Source organism: Toxorhynchites rutilus, chromosome 2, assembly GCF_029784135.1.
Source record: "Toxorhynchites rutilus septentrionalis strain SRP chromosome 2, ASM2978413v1, whole genome shotgun sequence".
In the NCBI taxonomy this organism is placed as follows: domain Eukaryota; kingdom Metazoa; phylum Arthropoda; class Insecta; order Diptera; family Culicidae; genus Toxorhynchites; species Toxorhynchites rutilus.
The window spans coordinates 27,683,997-27,700,568 of record NC_073745.1 but is presented as its reverse complement, the minus strand read 5'-3'; the positions used below and the strand labels follow the sequence as shown (position 1 = coordinate 27,700,568).

General features: G+C 36.6%; 1 protein-coding gene across 4 annotated transcripts in view; it reads left to right on the top strand.

Annotated features, from left to right (window-relative positions):
* The window catches only part of LOC129764183 (G protein-coupled receptor kinase 1), a 402,831-nt gene that overhangs the window by 315,683 nt on the left and 70,576 nt on the right, over positions 1-16,572 (top strand). The gene's annotated exons all lie outside the window — the stretch shown is intronic.

Here is a 16,572-nt window from a genome sequence, read left to right as displayed (position 1 = left end):
AATTATATAAATATAAATTGGAAAAGAATAATCGATATTTAGTAAAACTAAATTGAAAATCTACAGGGAGGTTTAGAAAAAAATAATAAGACGAAAAATATGAGAAAACGGAAAATCAGAAAAATGTATTCAGATAAACTAGATTAGAAGAATAAAAAGAGGATCTGTGGGGTAGAAATCAGGAACCACGAAAACAATGGGAAATAAAATCCAGAAAAAAAAGAATTTAAAAAAAAAAATCACAAAATATATTTGGGGAAACTAATCACCCAAAAAAGTTACAGTAAAAATAAATTAGAAGAAAGTAATATCTCAGAGCTAAATTCAGCACGGAGATAATAAAATTGAAATGAAGAAATTTTTAAAAAGACAGGTTGCAAGACAAACCTTAGAAAAATTAAAAACGAAAATTAGAAAATTTCAATTTTGAATAACTCAAAGCTTTTTAAAAAGCAAAAACATTCAGAAAAAAACCTGAATAGCCCTTACAATTTCCAACGAGTCACCCATACATCGAAAGATGGGCACTTCCACAGGGAAATAGTTTTTCTATTTCCCTTTGTCACACTTTCTCACTTTCACTTTCAAACAGTTTTGAGAAAAATGAATTTTAATTTTCAAAATATTTTTTTTCAATGAAATTTTGATTTAAAATTTTGTTCGATATTTTTTTAAGAAAACGTAAATAGTTTCTTACATTTTGTAGGTCTATAGTTTTTGAGTTAAAATTTTTCGAAAAAAAAGTGAAAAAAAAATCACTCCAAAACTATGAGACCTACAAAATGTTAGTTAGAGATTTAAATAGAATGAATAGATCAGAAGAATTAAAAGAGGATGTGTGAGGTAGAAATAAGGAACCACGAAAACAATGGATACATGAAAAAAATAACAGAAATAAAATCCAGAAAAAAAGGAATTAAAAAAAGAAGAATAACATAGTATATTTGGGGAAACTAATTACCCAAAAAAGTTACAGTAAAAATAAATTAGAAGAAAGTTATATCTGAAAGCTAAATTCAGCACGATGAAAAAAAAAATTTTTTTTTATCCCATTTATTTATTTAAGGCTCATTAGCATTTTTGATGTAACAGAGCCGAATTTTAATCGTGTACATGTCACATGGTTATCATATCTATAATTAGCACATTACACAGTTGTCATTCGCCAGTATTCCTTCTATACCATTACATATGGTACATTCACCCAGTAGCCATTTAGGCGTAAGAGTATTCTTTCTGTTCTTCCATTATCCAGTTAGACCACCGGACAGCGGAGACAGTTGATTGATCATTGTTGAGTTATTTATAGAACAGCAGCCCGTTGTGTCTTGCAGAGCAGAGCAGTTGTATGGATGAATCGATCTTATTTCGACCGTGGATCGATCTCCATCGCTGATGATTGTTGCGTGGACGTAGCTATTCTGCAACAACACAAAGATGGTCAATGAGGGCCCTGAGTTTTGAACTCACGATCGATCGCTTACTAAGGATGAAAAAAATTGAAATGAAGAAATTTTTAAAAAGACAGGTTGCAAAACAAACCTCAAAAAAATTAGAAACGAAAATTGGAAAATTTCAATTTTGAATAACTCAAAGCGAAATTCAAATAATAAATGAACATAGGTTTGAGTTTCAGCAGAAAACATTCGAAAAATAAACAAATCAAATAAGAGCTTCTAGTTGAAAAGTATAATTCATACACAAGTCATGTTTCTATTGATTCAATTCGAAGAATTTAAAACAAGAGAAACTGCATGAGAAATCGGAAAACCGAGTTCCGAGAAAACCAAGTAGAGCACAGAGTATCAGAACAATCGATGAAAAGAAACAAAAAATAGGAATTCAAAAAACAAACATTATTTCAAATGACGCCAAAGGCACTAAAAAGTAAGTAAAGGAAATTTGGAAAGGAAATTTGAAAAATCGAAATTTTATTTTCGATGCCAAATGACTTAAAAATGCATGAGACGTCGAGATCTGGTGTCATCTCGAAAAAAAGGTTTTGGCCGAAAATAGACCTTTTGGGACTTAGCCTGAGAGGCAATGAGATATGGAAAAAAATAATTATCGACCATATACATTTTGTTTATTGGCCCAAAAAAATGACCTGTGCAAAATTTCAGCTCAATCGGACATGATTTAGGTGTGCCTTAAAAAAATCAATGTTTTGATTGTTTTGCCACTCAGGCTAAGTCCCAAAAAGTCGATTTTCGGCCAAAAATATTTTTTTAAGATGACACCAGATCTCGACGTTTTATGCATTTTTAAGTCATTTGGCATCGAAAAAAATATTTCGATTTTTCAAATTTCCTGGAAGATTTTCGAGGATCATAAAATGAAAACTTTCAGAGCTTTGGGGCACCCCTAAATCATGTCCGATTAAGCTGAAATTTTGCACAGGTAATTTTTTGGGCCAATAAACAAAATGTACATGGTCGGTTTTTGAAATTTGACATGATAATTTTCGCTGCCACCAAAATATATAAAAAAAACTTTTTTCTTAAATTCATAACTTCGAACCACTGGACCAATTCAGATGTTCGACATATCAAATTAAAGCCAATTAGCTGGTCTTTTTTGGAAAAATACTACAGTTGCAGAAAATTTGAATTATGTTTTCGTTATTATTGATTTTATTTGTTTTCTATAGTTTTCATGGTTTCGGGACCAAAGGCGCTATATTTTTTAATAGTTTTTCTGGAAAGCTCCGGATTTTTCACATAACATATCTCGAAACCAGCGAGGCTTTCTTTTTCTTTTTAAAGTTATGATTTTTCAAAGTTAACCGGTGGTCCCAAAAATCAATTTTTTCCCATTTTTCCACTACAAAAAAATCATAACTTTTGATCTACTGAACCGATTCAGACGATCGACATATCAAATCAAAGCCTAGTCTAGTCTAGTCTTGTTTGAAAAAAACATTACACTCTGAATAAAAATTAATTTTGTTCTCGTAATTATTGAATATATTTGTTTTTTATAGCTTACATGGTTTCGGGACCAAGGGCGCCATATTTTTTATATTTTTTCCTGAAAGCTGAGGTTTTTTCACAAAATATATTAAGTACCGACTACCAGAGAGGTGTTATTTTTCGTTTTTTAGTTATGATTTTTCAAAGTTAACATTATCTCTGTTTCGTTCAATATTTCTATGCGACTAGACTGGTTGTATGTGACTATAATCCAACAAATTGGCAAATGTGTTATTTTTTCAAAAAGGGCTTGCTAGTAGGTTTTAATTTGATATATAATAATTTAATTTTATATCTATTTTTTTCTTAAAATTGGCATAAAAGTACATACAACCTCAAAGATTCACCCGCGTCTCCTATTTTTAATCGCGATTGTAGTATTTTGGTATAAATAATATACAAATAATCGACCTGTCTTTCGTTTTTCGAAAATAACGAATTTATTTACGTTGTTAAATGACATAGAACTTTCATCCACACATGCGCCAATAATCTCAATTCAGCTAATGCCACGGGTTTTGTCGGCGAGCTGGAAGACTTTTTGAATAAACAGAATGAATTGTTGAAATTCTTTATATGATGCATGATCGGATTGCAAGGTTATTGTCATCAATCCTAATAAAACACCGACTGGAGAACACGTGTATACATTCATTGCGTATATGGTTGAAAACATTGCTAGAGTCATGGTAAGCGACTGCACAGCGATGCGAGAAATTGTGATTCGAAGAAGAAACAATAATCTGAAGTTCATCGTTGACACAAACCGTTCAAACCACGCTCTCCACCTTCTTCTTCAATGGTACTGTAACGGCCCAGGCTGGCCAAGAAGAAAATTCTCAAAACAGAAACACACCTCGATTCTATTACAAACCTCTTTACTTATAAATATTAAACACTTTACACATTACTATAAACACTTAACACTAAAACACTAAACATATTAGGCAAGCAGGTCCTGAATCCGCACCTGAAAAAGAAGAATAGTTAGTAAATTACATATATGAGAATATTTATTTACTTACCTTTTGCTCCAGAAGTAGTCACCTGTAATGGATTGAACATTATTCTAAGCATAATACACATAATACTTACCACAGCACAGAACAAGAATCACAACAAAACAACATGTAAACAATCACAACACACAAACAATAACCAGCGAATTATCATGGGATAGGAACAGGTGGAAGACGGACTCGCTGTACAATGAGTAATTTTGTTATAGCGAATATTCCAGACGCAATCCAAACAAAGAATGACTATGGGACCGATCGTATAAAAGGGCACAAAATGTTCATGATAAGCGACTGCATAGCGACGCGAGAAATTGGGATTCGAAGAAGAAACAATAATCTGAAGTTCATCGTTGACACAAACCGTTCAAACCACGCTCTCCATCTTTTTCTTCAATGGTACTATTACGGCCCAGGCTGGCCAAGAAGAAAATTCACAAAACAGAAACACACCTCGATTCTATTACAAACAACTTTATCAGTCAGTTCAGTTAACAGTTCAGTCGCAAATAAACCTTAGATCAGTAGACATCAAGCGTCTTGATTATATTCGATCTCATCTCATCATTATCATCGGGTAGCCAGTCTACTCTCATCTTTCTACTTCGGAACTCTGCTCAAAACATATCTGGGCGGAGACATTTTTTGGCGCTGTAGACAGGATCTCTACACATCATCTCTAATAGGACTCTGCTCGGATACCTATCTGGGCGGAGACAGGTACTAACGTCCCTAATGTTCCTAACGTTCACTATCTCAACTAGAGATGGGCAAAACAGTTCACTTTGATGAACGGTTCACTCACTAACCGTGCATCTAAGTGAATCAGTTCTTTTGAACCGTTCTTTCGCTCTTTCGTTCAGCGGTATTAAGAACAACATAGAATGTTAGCTGTAACCCAACATTAATAGACAGCTATTAATTGATATCGTTGGATTGGATAGTGTACGTATGGGATTTATATTTTTGAAATTTAGTGGGGAAAGATAAGCTGCTCCATTAAAAGTCGCAAACTGAATGTGAAAATATGTTTATCGGTCGACAAAAGTTTATGTAATAATTTGATGCGGACAAAATATGTGCAATTTTTCATATTATGTTTTTGGACAACACACAGGTTCCATGTAAGATCATATTTCATAATGTTCATTCAGAGAAAAAAATCATCACCGATTTTCACTAACAATCAATCATACAAAAAATCACGATAACACGTACACGCCAAACAATGAATTGAAAGCAACGAAAAACCTTTTTTTTCTCAACATGCCCTCACTATAAAATTTTATATTTACCTAATCCTATATCGCCCCAGCTCGTTTTATTTTTCTTACAAGCGTTCTCGTTTTATTTATCCATTCCGTCCAGTGCAAATCAGTTCAGCTGTTCGTTCGCTAACACTTCGTTCTCAAACAGTTCGTTCCCAAACAGTTCACTCTCAATCAGTTCTTTCCCATACAGTTCACTCGCAAACAGTTCGTTCACAAACAGTTCACTCTCAAACAGTTCACTCGCAAACCGTTCTTACGGAATCAGTTCGTTCACAAACCGTTCGCTCGCAATCAAGGTGCGTATAAATATTAATAACAGGTGAAGCATCATCGCCACTTCAACAGGAAGGGGAATACGGTTTGTACAGCGGGGGTTGTTTGTTTTGTTATTGTATGAAACGTCACTTTTGCATTTTCAAATGCACGAATAGTCTGTGTTCTTCTTCTTCTTATATGGCACTAACGTTCCTAGAGGAACTCCGCCGTTTCAACGTAGTATTACTTGCGTCATTTTCATTAGTACTTAGTTGAGATTTCTATGCCAAATAACACGCCTTGAATGCATTCTGAGTGGCAAGCTCTAGAATACGCGTGACCACAGTGCAAGTCAGAGGAAATTTCTTTGAAGAAAAATTTCCCCGACCAGATGGGAATCGAACCCGAACCCCCGGCCTGTTAGTTTTGACGCTAACCACTCGGCCACGGGAGCACACATAGTCTGTGTTAAAAAAGTTAAATTGAACCAGGAAAAAGAACTTGAGGCGCACTTTTCAAATTCGAAATCAAGTAAGTCTGCTAATTATTTGATTATTGTTTCATGGTAACTTTTTACTGCTGCCCTTTTATTGTGCTGTAAACCACCACCACATGTTCCCACAATAACGAGCAGAGGCAGAGGATATGGATTATTTTCTGTGGGAATAACGAATTCTGGTGTTCAGACCAAAATTATTGTGTTTGCTCGAATCATTTTAATGCTGAGAGCAATGAAGAGCGAATTGTGAAGATCGGGTGCTAAATAATGTAGACAATTTTTGAAAAATGGCAAGGTAACAAACTCAAATTAGCGACTGATATTAATTAATTTCTATTTTAGCATTACCAACCGAGTCCGGACCTATGAACCAGAATAATATTGAGTTCCCTCATACTCTCGAGAATTCATTCTGAGGAGAAAATTTCCTGAGACTACACATCGGGTATCTGACATGAATTCATTATCTTTCCTGCTTGCGATATATAGAATATACATATATGAAAAATAGAACTGAACTTAAGGGTATAAGCTTTTACATGACTTCGACTTACTAGCTACACAATTCGGAAGGTTCGCTTTATTAGTTCATAATCTAAATTAAACCGGTTTGGTTTTACTTATGGTAAATTCAGATGAAATGTTGATGGTAGTATATTGTCACCGTAAGGTGTGCGTGCGTGTGTCTAAACTGTTGATGCATGAATCTGGAAACTTCATACCAATTGAATAACATGGCGATTCATTTTCGAGATCCAAACTTATTCATATATTGTTGGAAGTGAAGGGTATGGCTTATTAGATTTATATGTTTTGTTGTTATTTACGTTATCTTCTCAGTAGTTTCTATTTCCTAAGGCCATGCGGATCGAACTTCAACAGAAGCTGGAAAATATCAAAATACAATTCTCTGTCAAATATTCTCTATATTCATATCATGAAACAACGCCAAATAAGTTACAACGCCAAATAAAAACCTGTATCATATTTTGCGGCAATTGATCCTCCCTATTGAAATTCATTCAAGCGGCAAATGTTCTCAATAGGAATGTCTGTTTGACCAGATTCGGCCAAAATGAAGTTTAAGGCGATCCGAGCGCGGATCAACAGATGTGTTTGCAATGACATTCACCTGCAAAAGAATGACTGTTGAATGGTTCATTGTAAAAAAACATATTTTACTAACCAGTATGAGTTTGAATGTGCTTTTGGATGGCTGAAACTTTTTTGAACACTGCGAACAAGAATAGGGACAATTGCCTGCAAATCAATAGCTCTGCTGAAACCTATCCGTCGTAGTAAAACCTATTTTACCAACCTGTATGAAAGCGATTATGCTTTGGAGCGATGAAGACCTGATAAACTCTTTTGGGCACATGAATTGGAACGTTTACCTGCAATCAAACTGAATCTCTGCTGAATTGTTCATTTTAGAAAAACATGTTTTACCAACCCGCATGAGTTCGAATGTTTCCTTCAAGCGTTGTAGAACAATTAAACGTGTTCGGACAATATGGACAAGGATGGGGACGTTCACCTGCAACGGGATGATCCTACTGAATGGATTATTGAATAGCCCTCGTTTTAACTAACCTGTATGAGTTCCAACTTGCAATTTGAGTTCGTATTTCGAACAAAAAGATTTTTCACACTTTTCGAATTTTAATGGTTTTTTTTCTGAAATAGATTACCAGTTTATAAAATAAAAAAAAAAACATCACATTCTCATCCTGTGTAGTCCTATATAGTCCTTCATCACACCTCCGTCCGCGAGGATTTCCTTACGGAGCATCCAAATAACTTTTTATGGCAATCGGAATTATAAAAGTGTTGTTTACTTCTTCGTCTATTTTGCTGATGCAAAAGAGCTTTCCATTTTCTCCTGATTAGCGTTTCGGCTTCTTGTTCGACTGAGCCCGTCTCGAAAATATTATCATTATTCGACAGCTGGTGGTCATCAATCATTAACTGTGGCTCCACGTTGATAGCAGTTGCTTCAGCGCTGTGCAAGCAGCTAACTGCTTAACTGAGGAGTGAAACTGCTCAATTTCTTCAGAATAGTTTCTTCTCTCGATGGTAAGTGGGAACCAGTTCGTGTAATTTCCCATTCTATGTGTTAGAGTAAAAACTGCATTGATCACTGGAATATGCATACGAATAACAAATACGACTTGCAATGATACGCTTTCTCAATAAACTTACATGCTGTAGCTGATAAACGCCATCCCCCTCTTCTAGTGAAATTTTATTTATCCGAATGAAGGTTTTTCGAATAGCTTTGCCGTCAGCTAGGTCTTCCACTTTTCCTAATGGCATAATTTCAAATAGAGAAAATTACATTGCATGTTGCATGAACTGTTCAGTTCACTCTCACCGCTAAGATTGATATCGAACCAATCACAGTAGATATTTCTGGTTCCATTAAGATTAAGAATCGCCGTATCGAATCATAACAATACTTTGCTATCATTCTCGATATGGTTTTCAAAATAACGCTTTTCTTTGAAGACGGCAACAACAAAACAAAAACCGATAATTCACAAACTAAAAGCAAGCTTAGGTTCCGAACTCGATTGTAGAGCATCACGAATCTGTATATTCTATGGGTGATAACATCTGATAACATAGTCGGCGACAGTCTGTTTGTAAACAATACCGACAGCAATTCCAATATGGCTGAAAGGACATATTGTATGATTACTCCACCTGGTATATTATATATATACACACCTTGCTCGCAATCAGTTCGTGGGGAGAACTACCGTTCTTTTAAAAAGAACGACCGCTCGTTCACTCTTTTCGGCGAACTAGTTCTATCGTACCGTTCGTGAACGGTTTGCCCATCTCTAATCTCAACGTAGAGAGGTAGAGAGGCCTGAACGCATGCATTGTCATGATATTACAGCACGTGTGATCGAACAAAGAAATGAATGAAATGAATGAGAATGAGCTTTAGGGGTATGTTGTTGCCAGATCGAATTTAGAAAACTCTCTTCGGGCCAGAGGAAGGCAGCCCAATGTAACGGTGAGAGAAGTGTTGGCTCGGCTTGATCTTGATTACATGTCCCAAATATATGTAGTGCCATCTGAGATACCGTTGCAGCCCCTGTGTGACATCCGAAGTGCAACACTTTTTGTCGCACACGAAAGTGCTTTAGGTTCCATACGAATGCGAATCAATTTGTTCAAATTGAATATACAATTGTTCTGCCTTACTATAACCCTTTTGATGGTCAGGACTATAGACGAGAATTCCATGATTGTTCCAATTTCTGTATAAGAAGAGAGCGTGTAGAAAATAAACCAGTTCTTTTTATCTCGAACATTTACGCGTGTTATTACAATCGATTTCCGATCCCACGAAAGTCTCAATTAAAATAATTGAAGCCACATATATGTTTTCCTTAAAACTATCGATCTATCGAGTGTGATTGTTCTTACATCCTTTTCCCCTCCTTTTCGTCCTTTGCGAGCTATCGGTTCCCCTCCATTAGAATAAGTTGAATTGTAATACATATTAGATGTAAGGATAGTATTTAAGAATCGAGTGTGAAGTGTGAGTGTGAACATTGTTACAATCTCCTTACATTCCATCCTTTTCCTAATGAAAATGTGTCACCCTTTTAAACTCGAGTCGGCCGCGAGTAATCGGTTCTCTATTTTATCAACCATAGAATTGAGGAAACATGTTAATATAATTAATATATTCTTTCTAGAGCTTGCCCCTCGGAATACATTCAAGGCGTGTTATTTGGCTTAAGAAATCTCGACTAAGTATAAATAAATGACACTAGGTAATGCATATATATATATATATATATATATATATATATATATATATATATATATATATATATATATATATATATATATATATATATATATATATATAAAAACGACCGGGACTTTCTTTTTAGAGTTTTTAAAAAATGCGTCGATTCGATTCGGTCGTCTAATTGAAACTGATTTCTTTATTCAATTAAAAATGGAATGGTGCTCCTGATGTTCTGCTGCTTCCGCAAATTTGTTTGTTGTTGACCGGATGTGTTCTGCTTACTTCGGCGGTTGTGTGCACGCGTGGCTGAGTTGTTGACGCCGCGATAATATCCAGGTCGCCGCTGGAATTTGATGGTGCGTCGGACTGCGATGTTTCGCGGGCGATTTTGCTGACGGTGTTTATCGATTGGGTTGTCTCGATTTGTGTAGGGCCAGAATGGGCCGTAACTGCTCCCCCTTTAAGATCGAGCCGTCCCGGTTCGATGGATCTGGTTGAAGTGTTTGGTTTTGGTTTGCATGATGTGTAACGGGTTTTCATAAGTCCAACTGCTATTGCTAGGAATACTACGAAAGTCCATGTTCCAAAAGTGAGATGCAATTGTTGTTTATGCAAGACTTCGAGCTTCTTTCTTGTTAAAAAATGTGCTTCCTCCAGTTTTTCGAGGGTAATGGTTTCATTGGTTTCTAAATGGGATTCGACAATGTCTAATCCGTTTAGTGGAATCATTAGAAGTGGTTCCTTGCCGGATAATTCAATGTTATTGTATCTTGTGTTGTTGATAGTAATAGTACAGTTCTGGAAGAATATTAACGCAGTTCCAGTAATGTTCCTGCTTGTCATTCCACAATTTGTGCTCAATGGAATATTGATAGCTCTTTTGACGATGATATGATTATCATCAATTCTTTCGACTTGTGGTTCGTTAAGGGACTCGACGAAACTACATTGTCCTGAGAACCCTTTCAGTAGCTTTGAGAAGCAGTTGTCTGCAGAGACGTTTATCAGCTCGTTTGATCTGCAGATGGTTTCTTCTTCGACTTCGTAGCAATTTCCAGTTATGAAATAGGTATCTTGATCGGAGATGATGGCTCTCTTTGACGGCAGTTTCAGCATTTTACCATTCTTCGCAACAGGTTCCAGAAGCAGGCGGGTGTAACTTGAACTTTTAAAACTAGGAATCATAACAATGAATATAATTTTTGTATTTTGAATTATAGCTGCTAATTCCAAATATTCGTATGTTTTTTCAAAATTGTTGATTGTAATGTTATCTTTTCTCAAGATATGTGTTGCTTCCACAATTTCTTCTGTCGTCAGAATGTTTCTTGGTATAATTTTAACTCTAGCTAATTGAATGGCTTCCGCAATGTTCTCTATTTGGTCTTTGAGTAAGTCTAAACTGAGATTTAGGTTGAAAATTTCCTTCAGTACATTGATTTGGTATGTGTTATTTTTTGTGTTAATTATTTCTTCTCTAGGCTTAATCAGGTTTTTTACAATTGCTTTATGCTGCTCATTTATTTGCTTAATTATAACATTTATTCGTTCTTGCACTTGTTTGTTAATGCGGACTTGTTCGTTATTCTCTGTTATGAGCTTATTACTTCCTTTGTATAGTGCATCAAGTTGTTCATTTATTTTAATTAAATCGTTGTTGTCCAAATTACCTGTAACTATTTTAATAGTGCTTCCTAACGCATCGAATAGTCCTCTTTTTTGTCTAGCTTTTGGTAATAAATTATCGTATGTTATTTGTATTCTAGAAAATTTCTGATTAAGCAATTCTGATAGATCTTTGTATTTGAAAATTTGTAAATCCTGAATTATTTTATTAACTTTTGAAAATGTTGGTTCGAATTCAAGCAGCTCTATTGAATGGAAGATTCTATGCGATCCGGTTCTAATTCGGGCTATACCTGATTGGATGGGGATGAGTCCTGGGTTATTTGTGAGGTCTTGAATTTGGAGAGATGAGCTATGGATGGATGGGGTACTATAAAGGAGGGTTACCAGCACTATCAGTTGAGTCCTCATTCTGTGAAAAGAGAAATTGGAGAGATTATTTTCTTTTCCTTTTTAGTTTGTTTTTGTGCAGTTTTCGTCCTTTGTGATCTATTATGGTTTTGATTCTGTTTTGTCGCACTACTGTTTTCTGAAATTTCGGTCTTGTCTTTGATTTAATACCTTGAGTAGTTTTGAAGATAGGTTCGTCTTCCTCGAAATGGGGTTCGTCTTCCTTATTTTTATTATTTGATTCCAAATTTTTCTTTGCTGTTTTATTGAGTGCTAAGGTAACTTCGTCTGCGATTTCCTGTCTGTTTTCAAATATTCTTTCAATTTCTACTGGTAGCCTTTCAAACTCTCTGTGCCCAAAGAGTATTTCGAATGGTTTCATATTGTGGCTTGTATGGACTGTTCGATTGTATAGATTCGTGGCTATCTTGTAAATTTCTTTTGTAGATAAGTCTTTATACTTTTCCCGAATGCATCGGAAGATTTCACTCAATGTTGAATGGAATCTTTCGACGATTCCATTGGTTTCGCTATGATCTGTGGGTGTGAAGTAGATGGTGGTTTCTAATCGTTCAAGGAGGGATCGGATTTCAATAGATTTGAAAGCAGGTTCATTATCACACACTATGTGTTTTGGTGTGCTGTATAGAGTCATTAATTTGACGAATCCTGCTCGCACATCTGGTATTGATCTGGATTTAATTGGAATTAAGGTAGCAAAACGGGAAAATTTATCTACGGCGGATAGGAATAGGTCGGGTTGTGAAATGAAAATATCTATGTGGACTATTTCAAACGGTTTGGTTGGGATGTCAGTTTTGGATAGTTTGATTTTGTATGGCCTTCTCTCGTACTTGTTTTCAAGACATGTTTCGCACATATTCACATAGCGTTGAATTTGTCGCTTCATGCCTGGAAAATAATACTGGCGTAAGATCTGGACTTGGTTTTCTTTAGCGCCGCGGTGGGCTCTATCGTGAGTTTTCCTGATGATCTCGTTCTGCTCTTCGGCGGTACGAAGATCTGTAAGGAGTTTTTGACTAATTTTTATCTTGAATGTTTTCGAGCGACTGAAATAATTTCTGTAGACTATTTGCAGAATATTTATCAGAGACTCGTCGCACATAATACAGTTAATCTTCTTTGGATTCATATATTCCTTGAATATATCTAAAACCCTGACTACTGTGAAATCCGTGCGAGTAATTGTTCGTCGATGTACTCTAGGGAATACTTCTTCGTATTCTGTAGAGTCATTCGTGCCTTTCTTCAGTATAATCTGATTACTAAAGAAATTGATCGGCGATTCGGTTGACGTAATAAATTCGCTATCATCGGTGTCTGCGGAATGACATGTTCCGGACTCTGATGATGTGTCGTTTACGTTTATTTCGTTGGTCTTGATTCTTGATAATCCGTCGGCAACAACATTTTGTTTGCCCGGACGATACTTCACTTCGTAGTCGAATTCCTCGAGACGGAGCCGCCATCTGACCATTTTGTCGTTCGGATCCTTCAAGCTAAACATATATGTTAACGGTTTGTGATCCGTGAATAAGGTAAATTTCTTTCCATACAGGTATGGGCGGAAATATTTGCATGCCCATGATATTGCTAGGAGCTCTTTTTCTATAACCGAGTAGTTTTCCTCGGTTTTAGTCAAAGTCCTCGAAGCAAATGCAACGGGTCTGTCTTGTCCGATTGGTCCTTGCGAAAGCACGGCCCCAATTGCAAACTTACTCGCATCCGTTGTGAGTACGAACGGCTTACTAAAATCGGGATATTGTAAAACGTGGCTACTAGTGAGCAATGTTTTACATTTGTTGAAGGCCTGAATAAAATCATCGGTGTGAGAAACGGTGATTTTTTTTGTATCTCCTTTGCGGAGTTGTTTAGTTAAGGGTTTTACTATTCTTGCAAAGTCCCTTATGAAGCGCCGATAATAACCAAGTATTCCCAGGAATCCTCGTAATTCTGTTTCGGTTTTTGGTATGGGCCAGTTTTTTATTGCCAGAATTTTATCCGGATTGGGTTTAACACCTTCCGGCGTAACGATATGACCAAGAAAACCTACTTCTTTACGTAAGAATTCTGACTTGTCCAGCTGAATCTTCAGATTGAACTTTTGCAAGGCATCAAACACCTTTGTCAAATTAGTTGTATGTTCTTGTAGTGACGTGGAAAACACTATTATGTCATCCATATACACCAGGCAAATTTTGCCTACTAGGTCACGTAGCACGTTGTCCATGACTCTTTGGAAAGTAGAAGGGGCATTCTTCAGTCCAAAGGGCATTTTTACGTATTCATATTTGCCATATTCTACGCTGAACGCAGTTTTAGGAACATCCTTTGGCTCTACCTCAATTTGGTGGAAACCGGATGCAAGGTCGAGTGTAGTGAAATAATTACATCGTCCAAGTCTATCAAGAACTTCGGTGATGTTCGGAATGGGATATTTGTCGTCTATTGTTTTGCTGTTAAGCTTCCTGTAATCGACGACTAATCTCCATTTCTTCTTCCCAGAGGCATCCATCTTCTTGGGCACAACCCAAATAGGAGACGACCAAGGGGAGTTTGAAGGTCGTATAATCCCTTGCTCCAATAGCTCTCTAATTTGCCTTTGGACCTCCTCCTTAAGATGGTAGGGGTACCTATAGCTTTTAGAGTGGATAGGGATATCGTCTTTTGTCTCGATGTTATGTTTTACCACATTGGTAAAACTAAGTTTTTCAGGTTTAAGGTGAAATATTGAATGATAGCGCTGAATCAATTGGAACAGCTTTTTCTTCTCTTCTTCGTTCAGGTGATCCGTCCGAAGCTGGGAAAATAATTCACTGCTTCTGGAGTTCTCGGTTGAATTGTTTTCGGAAGAAATAAATTCAAAATTATTCAGTTCCGCGTCAATATTTCGGGGAATTTTCACTTCCACCGCCTCCCTACTGTAATTAGTTATAATGACATTTGTTGAAAAGTCATGTGAACAGTAAAGTCCAGAATGAATTTTGACAAATGGATGAATTTCTACGTCGTTTTCCAGTAGAAAATCGCCTTCCTCAAAACTTGTTCCTATTTTTACTATTTTTGTTTCATTGGAATTCAAACAGACAGAAGAAGGTTCGGGATATTTCCTAAACATTTGGACAGTGGTAGAGGGGAATTTTAACTCGTTCGTTGTGGTTAATATATCGATTTTAAGTTCTTGGAGTGATTGGTAGCCAATCAGGCCGTCAAAAAAAGGATGGAACTCAAAAACGTGGAAGGTGAGAGGTTTTGTTTGTGGGATAAATGGGAAAGGATTAAATTTTGTGTATCGATTTATAGTGTGGGTCCCGCTAACATTCCGAACCTTGTGTGGTTTACTATATCCGCAATATTCTATGTTGATGTGTCTGGGGCTAATATAATTTTGATTTGCTCCAGTGTCAATCAAAAATTTAAGGGGTCCCTTGGATGTATTTATTTTAATATATGGGATAAAATTACTCATCTGCCTATCTGAAAGCTTTGAGCTAGATGAAAATTTAGATCATCTGTAATTTCGTTTTCCTCTGTTTGTTCATGGTTGTCTTGTATTGCAGTTGTTTCATCCGTTTGCGTATGCGCGAAACGGTCGTAATACTGAGCATCTTCGTCGTAATTCTCGTTATACTGTTCTTGCTCGTATGTGCCCTCGTGATAATTAATCGGCCTCTGCTGTGGCCTGTTCATATAATTAACCCGCCTCGATTGGATGGAAGGATCCACTTCCATCGGTGTGGGTTTGGGCATGTGCATTGCTCTCGGCGCGAAAACGTTTTGGTAGGTCTGTTGATAATTCCGCGGGGGAATCTGCGGTCTGTTAAAATTATTAGCATTCGGTGGGGGACGAAGAGGTTGCTGCAAATTTTGGTGTGGATAGTTTCTATGTTGAGGTTTAGGGTATGAGTTTATTTGTTTTGGTATGAATGGTGGTTGTGGTTTGGGTGGTCTGTGAAAATCTGGTTTCGTCAATCCGTGTCTCATTTGGAAATTTCTTTCCTGCACGCAGGCATCAAACGCCTCTTTCAACTTTCTAGGCTGACGGGCTCTCACGTTACCACCGATCGGTTCCCTGAGCCCTGCTAAAAATACTTGTAAAGCGTTTTCAGTGTGAGTGCGGATGCGATCTTCTTTCAAATCAGCATCTGTGGTTGAAATATTCGTGTGGTTCACGAGCAAAGATAATATTTGCTGAACCGACCCGAAGAACTCTTCAATCGTTCCAGTTTGCTGCAACTGGAACAGTTCTCTCGTTAATGTGACCGCATCACGTTTATCGTTGTAGTGTGCGATCAGATTATTTTTCATGTCACTCCATGTCAAAGGAGTACCGTTTATCTCTAAAATTTGGTCTGCATCACCCGTGATTTTCGCACGTATTGATTGCAGCCACACTTTCTCGAATGGGGTATTTATCATGGTATTAAGGAACGGCATTAGATTTTCAACCGCTCTAATGAACGCGTGTAGTTTGACGGGGTTACCGTCAAAACAAGGCAGTTCCTTTATGGCTTGAGGCGTTTGCATCGCCTTTAGCACTTTTTCAGCCCTGTTGAACATGTCAACGGTGGACTGAATTAATTCCTCTTCAGGAATGTTGGTATTGTTAGTTTCTGTGGGGTTCATTTTTTTTTTTTTTTTTTTTTTTTTTTTTTTTTTTTTTTAATAGTATTTGTTATTTTATTTATTTTAAAAGGGGATAATGTTTCTTTTAGTTTTAATAGTAGAATTGCCACTCACCTCAGCT